General features: G+C 55.1%; 1 protein-coding gene and 1 non-coding gene across 10 annotated transcripts in view; one reads left to right on the top strand and one right to left on the bottom strand.

Annotated features, from left to right (window-relative positions):
• RALGAPA1 (Ral GTPase activating protein catalytic subunit alpha 1) overlaps nucleotides 1-17,658 on the bottom strand; it is a 775,068-nt gene that overhangs the window by 150,971 nt on the left and 606,439 nt on the right. The gene's annotated exons all lie outside the window — the stretch shown is intronic.
• On the top strand, nucleotides 17,187-17,308 carry LOC147689540 (small nucleolar RNA SNORA26). Its single transcript, XR_015300269.1, has one exon. It is a non-coding gene; the product is annotated as a small nucleolar RNA SNORA26 (small nucleolar RNA).

Here is a 17,658-nt window from a genome sequence, read left to right as displayed (position 1 = left end):
TAGATTGGATCACCTCGTTCCTCACCGGAAGAACCCAGAGAGTCCGCCTCCCACCTTTCAAATCAGAGGCCACTGAAGTCATCTGCGGCGTACCCCAAGGGTCCTCACTCAGCCCCACCCTCTTCAACGTATACATGAGCCCCCTCGCGGCCATCGCACGCCAACACAACCTCAACATCATCTCCTACGCTGACGACACTCAACTGATCCTATCACTCACCAAAGACCCGAACACGGCCAAAACCAACCTGCATGAAGGAATGAAAGAAGAAGCACAGCCGTCTGAAACTGAACTCAGACAAAACAGAAGTCCTCATCCTAGGCACCTCCCCCTCCGCCTGGGATGACTCTTGGTGGCCAGAGGCCCTTGGAAAAGCACCTATCCCGACGGACCACGCACGAAACCTGGGCGTCATCCTGGATTCCTCACTCTCGATGAACAGACAAGTCAACGCCGTCTCTTCATCTTGCTTCAACATTCTTCGCATGCTCAAAAAAACATTTCGCTGGATCCCCACCGAAACTAGAAAAACAGTCACTCACGCTCTGGTCACGAGCCGACTGGACTACGGAAACACCCTCTACGCCGGTACTACAGCAAAAACCCAGAAAAAACTCCAACGCATCCAGAACGCTTCTGCCAGGCTCATATTAGACATACCACGTAACAAACACATCTCTGGCCGCCTGAAAAACCTCCACTAGCTCCCCGTCAATAAGAGGATTACTTTCCGGCTCCTAACCAACGCACACAAAGCACTCTACGAAATCGGACCCGAATGCCTCAACACACGACTGTCCTTCTACACCCCCCCCCGCCAGCTACGATCCTCCAACCAAGCGCTTGCCACTGTACCTCGCATCAACAAAACGACCATGGGAGGTAGATCCTTCTCCTACCTGGCAGCTAAAACATGGAACTCACTTCCCACTCATCTTCGCCTTACTCAGAACCACCTAGCATTCAGGAAGCAACTTAAAACGTGGATATTTGATAAATAATTCCCCACCCTTCCTCAAGCGCCTTGAGACCCTCTGGGTATGTAGCGCGCTATACAAATTTATTGACTTGACTTGACTTCATATAGTCCTTGCTTCATCCACTTCAGAAGTAAGGCTTGAAGCTTCGTCCACCAGGTCCATGAATGGAAATACTATCTGCCTGAAAGATACAGGTACATTTTTGACGATTCTATAAACTAAGAGAGGTAGTCCATTGAGGCAAATAGGTTTTCAACAAAACTTTATTGTTTTTGTGTCCTACACAGACAAATAAAGCCCTGATGAGGGTTCGAAAATTGGTCACTCGAACCTGCAACGCGTCGGCACATCTACAAGAGCCAGTTATATCATTGAGTGATTCATTTGAAATACATCATATTTTGTTTCTGCTCTTGCTTTCACGTCGCTTTGTTTGTCTACAAATAGGAATTGATTTGCAAACATTGATGAAATGCATTTTTTAATGTGTACTGTTCTGTGTTAATTTGATGTTGTTTTCGATTTATTTTTTGTCAAAATTGTCAGATATTGTGTAAATGTGTATCTATTTCTGCCTAAAAAGCAATTTTTTTCAAAAAAATATGAGTAATAGGTATAAATAAAAGTACCTTACCTGGTTTCATGAAGTTGCACTTGGTTTTCATCTAATAAGTTTCATACTAAGACCACACCACACACAGCTCCACTCTACTGCACAAGGCACTCCTCTCCACCATGCAAACATCATACAGCACTCACCAAACACACCACACAGAGCTCCAGTCTACTGCACACGACACCAAACCACACAGAGCACTCCTCTCCACCACTAAACATCCTAGAGCAATCACCACCAAACACACCACACACAGCTCCACTCTACTGCACACGGCACTCCTCTCCACCACTCAAACATCATACAGCACTCCGACACCAAACACACCACCCACAGCTCCACTCTACTGCACACGACACCAAACCACACAGAGCACTCCTCTCCACCACTAAACATCATAGAGCACTCACCACCAAACACACCACACACAGCTCCACTCTACTGCACACGGCACTTCTCTCCACCACGCAAACATCATACAGCACTCCGACACCAAACACACCACACACAGCTCCACTCTACTGCACACAACACCAAACCACACACAGCACTCCTCTCCACCATTAAACATCATACAGCATTCCCGCACCAAACACACCACACACAGCTCCACTCTACTGCATACGACACCAAACCACACACAGCACTCCTCTCTACCACTAAACATCATACAGCACTCACCACCAAACAACACACCACACACAGCTCTACTCTACTGCACACAACACCAAACCACACACAGCGCTCATCTCCACCACGCAAACATCATACAGCACTCACCACCAAACACACCACACACAGTGCCACTCTTCTGCACACAGCACTCCTCTCCACCACTAAACATCATACAGCACTCACCATCAAACACACCACACACAGCTCCACTCTACTGCACATGACACCAAACCACACACAGCACTCCTCTCCACCACTAAACATCATACAGCACTCACCACCAAACACGCCACAGACAGCTCCACTCTACTGCACACGACACAAAACCACACACAGCACTCCTCTCCACCACGCAAACATCATACAGCACTCCAGCACCAGACCAACAGATGACAACCGCCAACAACTCTAAGCATTATCCAAAAATCACCACTAAACATCATACATCACTCCAACACCAAACCAAGCGCTTATGTAACATCCACCAAACCTGCAACACCCCACAAACATCAGAGACTTCCAGACCAACAGCTTACAACCCCAAACAGTACACCACAAGCACCACTAAATAAACACCATACAAAACTCCAACACCAAACCGAGAGCTTCTGTAACAACCACCACCAAACATGCAACTCGTAGCAACACCCCACAAACATCAGAGCCTTCCAGACCAACAGCTTACAACAACCAACACCCCACAAACAGTATACCACAAGCACCATTAAACACCAAACAAGACTCAAGGTGGTGATACTGTGAACTGGGTCAGGACAAAAAGTCCTGCAGGAATGAGAGGGCAACATGCTGCTCTCAACAGACTGGACTGTTGAGGCAGCAGTGCTTTGTGAACATGCACGCCGAAGCCCACGCAGCTGTCTTACAGATGTACAGGACAGGCACACCGCATATGAAAGCAGTGGAAACAGGTTGGCCCTGGTGGAAGGAGCCTGTAAGCCCTGTGGCAGCACCTTCTTAGCCACTCTGTAGCAGATCTTGATGCAGAGAACAGCCCCTCTGGAGATGCTGAACCATTTTTTGATCCGGAAAAACCAACAAGGAGCTGATCGTCCAATTGGTGTTCCTTGGTATGATCGATGTAGAAACTTATTGCTCTTAAGATCCAAACAATGCAGTCTCTCTTGATCTTTTTAGGGATGACTTGGAGCACAGAATGCTGGAAGGGTGATATCCTGCCAGACACGAAGGGGAGTCACTCCTTTCACTAGAACGGAAGGTCCGGACCTCAAAACCAACTCATCAAGGTGGGGAAAGGTGGATTTACACAGACAGAGTGAAGTTCTCTCACACATCTAGCCTATGTCATGGCATATCAAACACTGATTTAAGAGGGACGCCCCACCGCCAAGATGATAACTTCGCCGGGGTATGGGTCAAAGCACGTCAACGGCTGCCACTCAATCTCTATGCATGGAGACACACATTGTGCAAGTCCAGGTGAAAGACTCAGCCCTGCAGAAGTGGCAGCTTGACCATAGAATAAATGCCCATGACCACAGATTGTGGGTACCACGCTCACTTGGCCCAACCCAGTGCCACTAGGATGACTTGGGCCCCGTCATTCCTGATCCTATTCAGAAGGCTGGACGGACGCAGCGGTGCCAGGCATGCGCACTGGAGTCCTGAGCGCCTCTGTAGATGGAAGCCGACTCTGAGGGCGGCTGCTTTACAAACTCCAGTGCGCAGAAGTGCTCGGTAGTAGCAAAAAGATTGAGCTAGGGTTTTCCCCACTAGTGGCGCACTGTCTGTGCCCCCTCTGGGTGTAACTGCCGCTGGTGATCCGCTAGGGTCCTGGGGGCGGAGTACGCCTGCCATGGCATTTAAAGATCCCACCATGTGGTTCACTACCAGAGAAATCCCTTGGCAGTCCTGCCACTCCCAAAGGAGCAATGCCTCCTGGCACCGTGTCTCGGACCCCACCCGCTTGTAGCAGGACCACATGGCAGTGATGTTGTCCCTGAGCAACTGCACCATCCTTCCCTGCACACAGGGTAGGGAGGCATTCGACGCAAAGCGCATCGCCCTCAACTCTGCAAGGGACAGAGGTGGTCTCTGATCCCCATCTCTCCCCAAACCAGCAGTGATGCCCCGGTTACTTACCGGTAATCTTCATTACTCCGAGTATAGTCTTCCTCGCCACATGACTTACATAGTGAGCTTCAGCTCCACACCAGAACCTTCCAAAGCAAAAAGTTAGCCTCCCATGCCTCCCATCCCTTCCCAAGATGGCCGACCCATTACCACCTGACCTCTATAAGAGGCGGGCAGGCCCAACCCATCAGCCTGAAACCACCAAGCACAAACATGAAGCCGATAGCCAGACAGGGAGGGAGGGATGGATGGGAACTCATGTGGCGAGGAAGACTATACTCAGAGTAATGAAGATTACCGGTAAGTAACCGGGGCATTATCTCCTCGTTAGTCTTCCTCGCCACATGACTTACATAGTGAGCACATACCAAAGCCAAGCGGCTTCATGGAAACTCACAAGAAACCAACAGACCAGGGGAAGACCACGAAGGAGGCCAAACCCAACAGACCAGTACGAGTGGAAGGACCACCGAGGAGAGAGGCAACCACGAGTAGGAGAACCAACCCGGGACCGAAGACACCGGGAAGGTCGAAAAACAAACCAGACCCCAGAGACACCAAGAGTCACCAGGAAAACCGCCCCAACCGAAGGAAGGCAGAGAAAGGCACGGGACCGTACCGCACGGAGCCAAAAAGGCAACAGCAACCAGGGCCAGAACAGAAACGAGCAGGCCTGAACAACACACCAGGGCAGCCCAACAGGCAGCACAAAGCGAGAGGGGAGCAAAAACCAAAGAGAGGAACCGAACGAACAGAGGACATCCCCACCACAACGACCTAACAAAAAAAAAAATCACCAGTGGAAAGAGACAACCAGTCCGCCCAACACAGCAATACCGCAAGGGTGACCACAACCCGCGAGGGAGCCGAACCAGAAAAACTGGGAAGCGGCACCAGAGCCATCCAACAGACAGGCAAGAGCCGGAAGAATGGAAAAGGGAGCCGAAAAGAACCAGAAGGGGGACAAACCCCCGTCAAACAAAGGACCCCCGGAAGGGACCGCGACTTCAAGGAGAGAACCCAGGCAGGCACCAGGGAAAAGTAACCCAGGAAAGGAGCCGGAAACAACACCGAAGGGACCCGGAGGAGAACCAACCAGGCAAAGCCGAAAAAACTGAAAACCCACAGGCCCGCCCACGGCCAGAAGGGAGAAGAAGAGGCAGAAAGAAGCCAATCAGCCAGGTACGGGAACACCCTGCACAGGGACCAAGCAACCGGCCCAGGAAGAAACACAAGAAGGGAGCGAGCCGCCGAAGAGAGCACCCAGGCGGGCAAACAGACAGCCAGCCCACAACCAGGCCCAGCCCAGCGAGACAAAGAAGAACCGACAGGCATAGGAGTGCGGCAGCAACACACCAAAGGCGTGAAGAACAGAAGGGCAGGGTGAAGATGAGCCCAAGCCATGACAAAATACCCAGGGAGCCAACAGGACCCGGGACCCCAAAACCAGGGGAAGAAACGAGGTCACACCCACACCGGAAGCGCAGGGCCCCGCCAGGAAATCCCATAGCACTGCCGGAAACAAAAACAGCCAGCAGGCAAAGGGACCCCAGGAAGCGCAAAGCCGGGAGCCCAAACAAGAAGGCCGAAGAGCCAAAAAAAACGGAGATCCAAAGGAAGCAGACAGGGCCAGACGGACCCAGGAGACTCCCGAACCAGGCACAAAAGAGGCCCGACCCACAAACCACCGAAGGAGAGGCGATGAGAACATGAGCACCCAGGGCCAGAAAGGCCGCAGTCAAAAATGACCCAGGCAAGGACAGTACCAATGCGCCAAAGACAAAAAGGGGCGAACCCCGCACACACCCCGGAGCACGAGGCAGGGGAAAAACTCACCACAGGGACCAACAAGCCCCAGCAAGGCAGGGGAAAACCCCAGAGAAGCCAAGGAACGGCAAAATAGAAGCCAGACGGGAAAAACGACCACAGGGAAATCCACCGACTCTGCATTGACCGGGAACCCAAGCATGGCCAGAGGAAGGCACCACCAACACACGGGCAGGAGGAACCCAACTCTCCCAGGAGACAGAGCGGGAAGAGTAGGGGGAAAAAGAACCAAGGAAGGGCCAGAGGCACCGAGACCAACAGGAAGGGGAGGATCCGCAAAGGACAGACAGGGGCGAGAAAACACCGCCAGTCCACAAGACCCAAACCACGACCAGAGGAAGGCCCCACCAAGGCAGACAACCCCAATGGGAAAACCCACGAACAGGACCCGGAGAGAAAGGATCAGCGAAACCGTCAAAAGCGACCCCGCAACAAAAAGGAAGAACGCACGCCCCACCAGAGGCAGGCGTCAAATTCCATGCCCGACCAGGCAGGCACCACCCAAAGGAAGCAGAGCCACCAAAGGGCCATAGCCCCAAGGGCAACGTAGGCCCGGAAGAGAAGGGAGCCGCCTGCCGAGTCCCGACAAGACCAGGAGAGCCCTCCAGGAGCAGAAACAGCCAGCAAGAAAACACTGACGCAGCCCAGAGACGGACGGACCCCAACAGCAGGAAGACCACCCCAGACAAGCCGTAGCCCACAGCCCCCGGAAAACCCAGGAAAACCCCGGAGGACGGCCAACAAGGAACCAACCGGGACCGACCCTACACAAAAACAGCGGGGACAGGAGTCCACAGGACATAAGGTCCACATGCCCAAAGCCCGGAAGGTAACACATTGAATCACGAAGCAGAGGCCCCACAACCCAACGCCACAGGCGCCGTATAACAAGCAACCCAAAAATGCACCACACACGGATACAACTACAACGGCCGGAATAGAACCCAGGCCTGATACTGGCGGGCACCACCAAAGGGACAAGACCTACCTCCGAGCTACAGCACCACAGACTCAAGCCAAAGCAAGGAACCCTGCGAAAAAAGCAGAGAGAGCAACCCACTGGGAGACGCTGAGGCGACAAAGGAACGCCTCACGAATAAGCGTGACAACCACCGGCAAACCGGTAACCCCAGAGCCCGCAGGAGGCAGCCGAAGCGAACACGCCCCATGAGCAACCGCAGAGCATGTGAACCACACACGAGGAAGAGGGCGTAAGGGGAGCCCGGCGAACACTGGAGCAGGAGGAGGAGAAACCACCGCCAAGGTCCATGGAGGAAAAGTCCGAACCAAAAGCCAATCCGGAGACCACAGAAGCAGCCCGAGAAGAAGAACAGGAGCAACAGCCCCCGGAAACCCCAAAGGCCACACCAAGCAGGACCCGGAACAACTGCGGAGGGCACAGAAATGTCCAAAAAAACACAGCCCTACAAGAGGAACTGAGAACCACCATGTCGACAGAACCAGGCAAACTCAGGAGGAGACCCACCCAGGCACTAGCCCCGACCATGCCCAACGACTGAAAACAGACGAGAAGAGGAGCACAAAGACCCCAAATGGCCGGAACTGACCCCGACACCCGAGGGCAGGACAGAGCACAGAGACATGGAACGTGGAAAACCAGCCACCCATTGACAACCAATACGCGTAAAACAAGAGGAAATACACGTATGACAAGGAACCACCCGAGTATACGGCCCCAGCAAGGCAGGACTCCAACCCTGGGCCGCAAGAGCAGGCGCCAACAAAAGTAAACCGCCTGCAGAGCCAAAGCCCCATCCAGGAGCGAGGCACCGCCACAGAAAATGAGCGCAGGAACTGGGAATGGAAAACAGCCACCCAGCGAATGTAAAATGAAACACTCGAACTCCGAAAAGCAAGCACCGAAGGGCACGGCCCAACGAGCCACAGCCCCCGTATTTCAAAAAAACAATTACTGTATGAAAATATCCCACCCAGGGAAACTTCCACAGCATCGGCAGGATTTGAACCCTGGTCCGTGAGGGCTGTCCCCACCAAAGGCACAAGACATACCATCGAGCTATAGCACCTTGGTTGAGACCCGAGAGCGACTGACAAACCACTCCCAAACATGCATCAGCAGGGCCCATGGTACACAGGCAAAGCCACCGAACCGGTGGTCAGAAGAGCAGGGCACCGCCACAGTAACGTGGAACATCAGCGGAAGCACCGAAAGAAACATAAGAGAGACCCACAAAAAATAAAAAATAAAATGCGAAAACTAATCCCTTCGCAAACTAACAATACCAGAATGCCAAACCAGGGATCGAACCAGGGACCACTAGAACCGCAGTCCAACGCACCCCCAACTGAGCTATCCTGGCCCGCCAGCCGCACCACATGAGCGTAGACAGGGAACCGGACCCGCCCACCATCGGAGCCCCGGGGGAGAAGCAGAACGCCACAGCCTCCCAGGCTGGAAAACGCGGGAAGAAGGACCCCAACCGGACCGAACACAGCCGCGGAAGAGAGGACCGGCCAAGGACCGCACCCGCCCGGACGGCAAAGGTGAGTCAGACAGTGAATCAGGCTGCCCGTACAAAACAGTGAACCCGACCGGAAGATACTGGAGCGCTCACAAGAGCACCAAACATGTTATACAAGGCACATTCGGCAGGCACAGGGAGATAAAGCGAATAGCACAGAATCACAGGATGACGAGCCGACCCCGCGATCCGAACCTGGTTCCACAGCGCCTAAGACGGCAGCTCAGACCGTCACTGGAGCGCAGCAAAGCAGGAATCAGGCGGAGCGGCCACAATGAGCGTGGAACGGGCCGCCCCCCAAACCCCTCCCCCGAATGGCAGGGACAAAACGGAGAAACGCCGCTGCACTCGAACCAAGCGGGGAAACTGCATAAAAATGCGCCCGATACATGGGAAGGAAGGGGACCCGGGAACAGAACACAAGACAAATACGGGCCCCTTGCAGATACCGGTGCCGGCAGTAACAAACAGTTACAGGCAGCGCGAGGCGAGGGGCCAGAAGGGCTCAGAAACAGCAGAGCCCCAGATCAACCCCCCGCCCCCCCCCCCCCCCTATTGACCCTTGGCCCGCTAAGGCAGAGCCTAACCGGCCTCAAAGAGACCGGAGGAAGGAAGGGGGGAAAGTCCAAAAAGCCCCAGAGTCCGCTAGAGCAGGACCACCGACCAAGGACCCATGCTCCTGCTACAGCAGGAACCACTTACCTGAAGACGCATCCGGAGAGTAATGACGCGCAGAACTAAAACAACAGGCTGATGGGTTGGGCCTGCCCGCCTCTTATAGAGGTCAGGTGGTAATGGGTCGGCCATCTTGGGAAGGGATGGGAGGCATGGGAGGCTAACTTTTTGCTTTGGAGGGTTCTGGTGTGGAGCTGAAGCTCACTATGTAAGTCATGTGGCGAGGAAGACTAACGAGGAGGTAATGCAGCTGTGTCCACCATCAACTCTGGGTGGGGCAGAGAGAACCCAACCGTGGCCCAGCAACCATCACAGCAGACCTTCTGCAGTCTCCTCCAAGTCTGGATGCAATAAGACACTGGAATTTCAGGACCAACAGCAGAGCCTTCATGTGCCACCTGCCACGCAATACCAGCAGGATCCAGGAGACCGACAATCCCAGCCTCAGAGTTATGTTATGTTATGTTAAAATATGTTTATATAGCGCTCGGCTACTCTAAAAGAGTGTCCCGGCGCTTTCCACATGAAGCAACAGTGTATAACAACATAACAAGAAAAACAAAAGCCCAGGAGAGAACCAAGAAGAAAAACGACCTAAACAGAAAGGTTAAAAAGCCAAGTCTTCAAATTCCTTCTGAATTGAAGCAGGGTGGGAGTACTGCGAAGTTCCAGTGGAAGCGAGTTCCACAGCTGGGAGGCCTTGAGGCTAAAGGAGCGCCCCCCAATCCGGGCCTTCCTCACGCGAGGAACCACAGCCGTGAAAAGGGATTCCGAGCGCAGTGAGCGAGCAGGGCAATAGAAGGCCAATCTCTTCTGAAGATATCCTGCGCCTGAGCCAAACAGAGCTTTATGCACCAGCGCCAAAGATTTGAACATAATCCGCTTACGGATCGGGAGCCAATGCAGCGTCCGCAGAAGGCCAGATGCCCGTGCGCGTCTATGCAGACCAAAGATTGCGCGCGCTGCCGAGTTCTGTGTCACCTGCAGACGCTGGACCAAGTACTCTGGGAGACCCAGGAAAAGAGCATTGGCATAGTCTAGCCTGGATCCGATAAGCGCCTGCACCGTAATCCGTCTATGCTCCGCAGAAAGAAGTGGAAGAAACTTGCGGAGCATTTTCAGAATGCCGAAACAGGTGCCAACCAGGCCAAGAACATGAGATCTGAGAGAAAGCTTGTTATCAAGCTTAACGCCAAGATTTTTGGCCACCAAGGAAGATTGTGCCGGAGGACACATGGCGGCCGGCCACCACTGCCGCCACTCGGGATCGGTGACACAGCCGAAGAATAATACCTCCGACTTACTGGAGTTGGCCTTTAGACTGTTCCGCTGGAACCAGCCAAAGACCATATCCAGACAGTCCCGAATTCTCTCCCCATCAAATGGCTGGTCTTTAGCACATGTGAAAAGGAGTTGCGTGTCGTCGGCATAGGACACGATCTGGGCTCCGTAAGCCTCCACCGCTGCCGCCAAGGGGGACATAAAGATGTTGAACAATGTCGGGCTCAACACAGATCCCTGTGGAACCCCAACTCCCAATGGCGGCATCTCGGCGGAGCTCTGGGAAACCCAGACCGTCTGGCGGCGGCCCTCCAGAAAAGATGAAAACCATCTGAAAACCGTCCCCCTTAGGCCGATGTCATGAAGCCTAGCGAGAAGCGCCTCATGAGGGACGGTGTCGAAGGCCGCCGACAGGTCCAACATGACTAGCATGGCCTTGCCACCCACATCCAAGGTCTCCCTGATGATCTCAGAGACCTCCACCAACGCCGTTTCCGTACTAAAGTTCGGACGGAACCCGGATTGGGACGGATGGAGCAAGTTGTTAGATTCTAAAAAGCTCGACAAGACACCATGAACATGTTTCTCGGTGATCTTAGCCAGGGCCGGGAGCAGTGAAATTGGCCTATAATTGGCCAAAACCTCGGCATCAAGACCAGGCTTTTTCAGGAGGGGGATCACCATCGCCCTTTTCCAGTAAGAGTCCATGGCACTCAGATCTGGACAGGGGCTGATATATCGGGATCATTCACCAAATGGCCAGGACTCCCTATGATGAGGGGGAGGGGGGGTGGGTGAGCACAAAAGTCCCAGAGAACCATCTTCAGTACCCCTGCCCTAAGTACCAGGGGTACCATTTACTTGGGACTTACAAGGGTAGCAGAAGTTGTGCCAATCAGGGTGCAGTGTTTTGGGAAAGAGATCTGGCACTGGGGACTTGGTTAGCAGGGACCCAGTGCATGGACAGTTTGAAATTATTACAGACAAAAAGTGGGTCTCACCACGCAAAGAGGCACTTTCCTAAAATATCCTGCTATACAACATATATGGTCTTCCATCAGCAGCCCTGAAGGCGGTGTAAGGTGTGACAGGGTAGAAGGAAACGAAAGGTCCTAGCCCCCGTAGACAATCCATAGGACCTGCTCGTCGGTCGTGATGGCCTGCCACTCCTGGAGGAAATACCAGCACTTGCCTTCAGCAATGTGCCTCTACGCTGATAAGGATACACTAAAGTGGTATTGCTGTTGTGGCCACTGGGGCTGCAGTGGAATGAGCTGCCCGTTGCCCCTGCTGCCCTTATAGTCTTCGGGAATCGCAGCCTTGGCCATGAAAGGGCTGGCGGAGGGGTCTGGCGTGGACAGGAGGGTTAATGTCCGCTCTAGCCCGAAGAGGTTGAAATTGCTGGTGGAATTGCCTTGTGGGAGCAGACAAGCCCAAGGAACGCGCCGTGGTTCTGCTCTCTTTAAAGCGCTCCAGAGCGAAGTCCGCTGCGTTATCCCCAGAGTGTGAGATCCATCGAAAGGCTGATCTATGAGCGATGCCTGGACATCCCCAGAGAAGCCAGTGGACCTCACTCAGGCTTGGCGCAGAGAGCCACACTGGGGCCCCGGGCCCATCCTGGGCAATCAGTAAGGTCCGGTCCTAAATGTATTAAAACATGTTGCTGCATCAAGGCCATACTGAGCGGCCTGAGCGAGAAACACCCGAAGGTCTCCGGCACAGTCAGTAAAGTCTGAGCCACCGTGTCCCAAAGGGTGAGGGAATAACAGCCACAAAGACAGCTGGCATCGACTGATCGCAGGGCAAGGCTTCTGGAGGAGAAAAGTATTTTGCTAAAAGTCTGTTCATTAGGACTTCTGGGGCCGTATCATGTATGCGGTGCATTTTCCCTGTTAGCGTTGGGAGCACCTTTTAAAGGAATGCCCAGCGATGACCAGGACAATGTGCCGCATTATAGCAAGTATAGTGTTTCAAAGGCTCTCAGTTAAGTTCGCCACTGCCCAAGGGCAGCGCATTCAGGTACAAAACAGAGCAGCTTTGAAGCAGCCGCTCTGTGTTTCACAGTGCAGACGGCAACCCACCTGCACTTTGAAGGGGGGTTAGAGACCCTCTTGCAGGCGGGTGATGTTTGGGGGGTCCATAGGACCCCTTTTAACCCTCCACAGGGCTGCCATCAGGTGCTGCACGGACAGTGCATCTCCCGACAGCTTCTTGGCACCTGCTCCCGCTGTTGTAATATGGCGCGAGTGCAGAGGCACGCCCACATGCAAATGAGGGAACGCCCTCTGAGGGCAGAGGCACGCCCACATGCAAATGAGAGAACGCCCGCTGATGATCGCTGCCGATTCTCAAGGTGAGGAATCTGCAGCTAGAAGTCACCAACAGAAGCCTGGTGCACGCAGAGACAGCGGACTGCCCACTGTGCCCTCACGTCCGGGGTCACAACGGATGCTACCAGAGCTCACAAGCCTGGTGCAGGCAGAGACAGCGCACTGCCCTCTGTGCCCTCACGTCCGGGGTCACAACGGATGCTACCAGAGCTCACAAGCCTGGTGCAGGCAGAGACAGCGCACTGCCCTCTGTGCCCTCACGTCCGGGGTCACAACGGATGCTACCAGAGCTCACAAGCCTGGTGCACGCACAGACAGCGCGCTGCCCTCTGTGCCCTCACGTCCGGGGTCACAACGGATGCTACCAGAGCTCACAAGCCTGGTGCAGGCAGAGACAGCGCACTGCCCTCTGTGCCCTCACGTCCGGGGTCACAACGGATGCTACCAGAGCTCACAAGCCTGGTGCACGCACAGACAGCGCGCTGCCCTCTGTGCCCTCACGTCCGGGGTCACAACGGATGTTACCAGAGCTCACAAGCCTGGTGCAGGCAGAGACAGCGCGCTGCCCTCTGTGCCCTCACGTCCGGGGTCACAACGGATGCTACCAGAGCTCACAAGCCTGGCGCAGGCAGAGACAGCGCACTGCCCACTGTGCCCTCACGTCCGGGGTCACAACGGATGCTACCAGAGCTCACAAGCCTGGTGCACGCACAGACAGCGCACTGCCCTCTGTGCCCTCACGTCTGGGGTCACAACGGATGCTACCAGAGCTCACAAGCCTGGTGCACGCACAGACAGCGCACTGTCCACTGTGCCCTCACGTCCGGGGTCACAATGGATGCTACCAGAGCTCACAAGCCTGGTGCACGCAGAGACAGCGCACTGCCCTCTGTGCCCTCACGTCCGGGGACACAACAGATGCTACCAGAGCTCACAAGCCTGGTGCACGCAGAGACAGCGCACTGTCCACTGTGCCCTCACGTCCGGGGACACAACGGATGCTACCAGAGCTCACAAGCCTGGTGCACGCACAGACAGCGCACTGCCCTCTGTGCCCTCACGTCCGGGGACACAACGGATGCTACCAGAGCTCACAAGCCTGGTGCACGCACAGACAGCGCACTGTCCACTGTGCCCTCACGTCCGGGGTCACAACGGATGCTACCAGAGCTCACAGCCTGGTGCACGCAGAGACAGCGGACTGCCCTCTGTGCCCTCACGTCCGGGGTCACAACGGATGCTACCAGAGCTCACAAGCCTGGTGCACGCACAGACAGCACACTGCCCACTGTGCCCTCACGTCCGGGGTCACAACGGATGCTACCAGAGCTCACAAGCCTGGTGCACGCAGAGACAGCGCGATGCCCTCTGTGCCCTCACGTCCGGGGTCATAACGGATGCTACCAGAGCTCACAAGCCTGGTGCACGCAGAGACAGCGCGCTGCCCTCTGTGCCCTCCTGTCCGGGGTCACAACGGATGCTACCAGAGCTCGCAAGCCTAGTGCACGCAGAGACAGCGCACTGCCCACTGTGCCCTCCCGTCCGGGGTCACAACGGATGCTACCAGAGCTCACAAGCCTGGTGCACGCAGAGACAGCGCACTGCCCTCTGTGCCCTCACGTCCGGGGTCACAACGGATGCTACCAGAGCTCACAAGCCTGGTGCAGGCAGAGACAGCGCACTGCCCTCTGTGCCGTCACGTCCAGGGACACAACGGATGCTACCAGAGCTCACAAGCCTGGCGCACGCAGAGACCGCGCAATGCCCTCTGTGCCCTCACGTCCGGGGTCACAACGGATGCTACCAGAGCTCACAAGCCTGGTGCACGCAGAGACAGCGCACTGCCCTCTGTGCCCTCAAGTCCGGGGTCACAACGGATGCTACCAGAGCTCACAAGCCTGGTGCACGCAGAGACAGCGCACTGCCCTCTGTGCCCTCACGTCCGGGGTCACAACGGATGCTACCAGAGCTCACAAGCCTGGTGCACGCAGAGACAGCGCACTGCCCTCTGTGCCCTCAAGTCCGGGGTCACAACGGATGCTACCAGAGCTCACAAGCCTGGTGCACGCAGAGACAGCGCACTGGCCACTGTGCCCTCACGTCCGGGTTCACAACGGATGCTACCAGAGCTCACAAGCCTGGTGCACGCAGAGACAGCGCACTGCCCTCTGTGCCCTCACGTCCGGGGTCACAACGGATGCTACCAGAGCTCACAAGCCTGGTGCACGCAGAGACAGCGCACTGCCCTCTGTGCCCTCACGTCCGGGGTCACAACGGATGCTACCAGAGCTCACAAGCCTGGTAAACGCAGAGACAGCGCACTGCCCACTGTGCCCTCACGTCCGGGGTCACAACGGATGCTACCAGAGCTCGCAAGCCTGGTGCACGCAGAGACAGCGCACTGCCCACTGTGCCCTCACGTCCGGGGTCACAACGGATGCTACCAGAGCTCACAAGCCTGGTGCACGCAGAGACAGCGCACTTCCCTCTGTGCCCTCACGTCCGGGGTCACAACGGATGCTACCAGAGCTCACAAGCCTGGTGCACGCAGAGACAGCGCATTGCCCTCTGTGCCCTCACGTCTGGGGTCACAACAGATGTTACCAGAGCTCACAAGCCTGGTGCACGCACAGACAGCGCGCTGCCCTCTGTGCCCTCACGTCCGGGGTCACAACGGATGCTACCAGAGCTCACAAGCCTGGTGCACGCAGAGACCGCGCACTGCCCTCTGTGCCCTCACGTCCAGGGTCACAATGGATGCTACCAGAGCTCACAAGCCTGGTGCACGCAGAGACAGCGCACTGCCCTCTGTGCCCTCACGTCCGGGGTCACAACGGATGTTACCAGAGCTCACAAGCCTGGTGCAGGCAGAGACAGCGCACTGCCCTCTGTGCCCTCACATCCGGGGTCACAACGGATGCTACCAGAGCTCACAAGCCTGGTGCACGCAGAGACAGCGCAAAGCCCCCTGTGCCCTCACGTCCGGGGTCACAACGGATGTTACCAGAGCTCACAAGCCTGGTGCACGCAGAGACAGCGCACTGCCCACTGTGCCCTCACGTCCGGGGTCACAACGGATGCTACCAGAGCTCACAAGCTTGGAGCACGCAGAGACAGCGCACTGCCCTCTGTGCCCTCACGTCCGGGGTCACAACGGATGCTACCAGAGCTCACAAGCTTGGTGCACGCACAGACAGCGCACTGCCCTCTGTGCCCTCACGTCCGGGGTCACAACGGATGTTACCAGAGCTCACAAGGCTGGTGCACCCAGAAACAGCGCATTGCCCTCTGTGCCCTCACATCCGGGGTCACAACAGATGTTACTAGAGCTCACAAGCCTGGTGCACGCACAGAAAGCGCGCTGCCCTCTGTGCCCTCACGTCCGGGCTCACAACGGATGTTACCAGAGCTCACAAGCCTGGTGCACGCAGAGACTGCGCACTGCCCTCTGTGCCCTCACGTCCGGACTCACAACGGATGTTACCAGAGCTCCTGTTTCCAGACAGGCGCCAGGGGAGATTCACAAGGAAAGGAATCTGCGGATACAAGACTCCATCACAAACCTGTTGCACACAGAGATGGCACACTGCCCTCCATGTCATGTCCGGAGGCAGGACGGAGTCACCACGGACGTTGATGGCACAATCATCGGTGCTGAGGAATGTTACTATATGTCCTGGTTCCAGGCGCATGAGGAGCAGACCCGGCTTCAAGATTTTTTATTTGGTGTGGGCCAAGGATGCATTTGGGTGGGCCACTGTGGGTCCGATTTGTCACTTATATGTCTGGGCAGGCCTGATTCAGGGCCCTCCTTTATTTCTTCTTAGTCTTACAAGGGACAGTAAAAATATTATTTTCTTTCCAAATCTCTTTCTAAATGTTATTGCTCTCAAAAAGTGTTTTTTCCATGTAATGTTCCTTTAAGGGGAAGAGGTTTCTGAGATGGGAGTATCAGGCAAGTGACACTTTCGGGCTCCCTCTGTGCGAGCCTTCAGGGAGAATCCCTCTTCATAACTACCTCCGCCTGTCCACGGACTCTGCAACACACTCCCTTACAGGCTTGAATATTCACTTCTCTACCACCCCTCTCCAGTGCACCTTATCTCACAGCTGACCTTGGGCCCAGCCCCATATCAGCCACCATGTGGTTCCACTTTCATTATTGCTGGTAAAAAAACATTAGTAAAATCACCTTCAAACTTGAAACCTTGAATAAAATGGCCAAAACAGGGGGAAAGAGCATTTCTCACTAAAACCTGGAGATGGTGATTCGCACGCCTCTCCGGATCCTGTTGTGGGGTACATTATTCAATTTAAGTGCTAATAAGGGCTCAGTCTTATGCTAATGTTGTTCTTAAGTAGTTATTATTATTATTATTATTATTGCACTTGTAAAGCGCGCTGCTACCCGGAGGTTTCCTGGCGCTGTGCAACGCTGGGGAACCCGTCCTGGCTTTTCCCTGTGGGATGGTCCCTGCTGGGAGTCCCCAAGGTGGAGCCAGGCATCCCCGGCGTTGGGGGGGCTGTTGTGGAGATTAGGCAAGCTAATGCCCAGAGTTGCCGAGTGGGACCCCTGATTAGAGTAGGCACCGAAGCGAGAATTATCGAGTCCGCTGACCCAGGTCCACGACCCTGCCGCGTCGGGAATTGAACCCTG

Source organism: Lissotriton vulgaris, chromosome 9 (assembly GCF_964263255.1).
Source record: "Lissotriton vulgaris chromosome 9, aLisVul1.2, whole genome shotgun sequence".
In the NCBI taxonomy this organism is placed as follows: domain Eukaryota; kingdom Metazoa; phylum Chordata; class Amphibia; order Caudata; family Salamandridae; genus Lissotriton; species Lissotriton vulgaris.
Note: the sequence above shows the minus strand (reverse complement) of the source record. Positions and strands in the feature narration are given on the sequence as shown.